The sequence below is a fragment of the Oryzias melastigma genome, unplaced genomic scaffold (assembly GCF_002922805.2).
Source record: "Oryzias melastigma strain HK-1 unplaced genomic scaffold, ASM292280v2 sc03326, whole genome shotgun sequence".
Lineage (NCBI taxonomy): Eukaryota > Metazoa > Chordata > Actinopteri > Beloniformes > Adrianichthyidae > Oryzias > Oryzias melastigma.
This window is the reverse complement of record NW_023419894.1, coordinates 1,590-2,373: the sequence shown is the minus strand read 5'-3', so window position 1 is coordinate 2,373 and position 784 is coordinate 1,590. Positions and strand designations below refer to the sequence as shown.

Here is a 784-nt window from a genome sequence, read left to right as displayed (position 1 = left end):
AAGAAGTTGATGTTATGGAGCATGCTCTTCAACTGCAAACAGACGTACCACACACAGATACACAACACACTGTCAACTGTATCTCTGACTGTTGTTTACAGCTAATCATCAGAATATGTATTTTTGTGTTTCTACAGATTGTTTCACGTCAGGTGACTTTTCTTGTGTGGGCGGAGCCTCTGCCCTTTTTTTTTGTTTTTTTTTCTAAAGTTTTGGTTAAACCAACATATCTTACAGAATGAACGTGGGGTCATGAAGACAACTGATGCTGTATTTTGTCAAAATGTTGAGAGTCGTTCAAAATAGTTCTGTTTAAATAAAGCTTCATCCAAAGTTCCTCAGAGAGACGGTCAGAATGGAATGAGGAGTCCGGACGGTGTCTGGATGGATTCAGGATGGAGTTGGAACGGAGTCGGGTCAAGATGGATAAAGTCAGGGTGGAGTTAGGATGAAGTTAGGATGGAGTTAGGATGGAGTCAGAATGGAGTTAGGATGGAGTCAGGATGGAGTTAGGATGAAGTCAGGAAGGAGTCAGGATGGAGTCAGGATGAAGTCAGGAAGGAGTCGGGATGGAGTCGGGATGGAGTTAGAATGGAGTCAGGATGAAGTCAAGAAGGAGTCGGGATGGAGTCAGGATGAAGTCAGGAAGGAGTCGGGATGAAGTTAGGATGGAGTTAGGAAGGAGTCGGGATGGAGTTAGGATGAAGTCAGGAAGGAGTCGGGATGAAGTTAGGATGGAGTCAGGATGGAGTCGGGATGAAGTTAGGATGGAGTTAGGATGGAG

At 44.6% G+C, this 784-nt stretch overlaps 1 protein-coding gene across 1 annotated transcript in view; it reads right to left on the bottom strand.

The window, feature by feature from the left end:
* Positions 1–784, bottom strand: part of LOC112139645 (arf-GAP with SH3 domain, ANK repeat and PH domain-containing protein 1-like) — a 2,014-nt gene continuing 1,230 nt past the window's right edge. Inside the window, exon 3 of the transcript XR_002918027.2 lies at positions 1–32. The gene's annotated coding sequence lies outside the window, so the exon portion shown is untranslated. The remainder of the gene's footprint in view (positions 33–784) is intronic.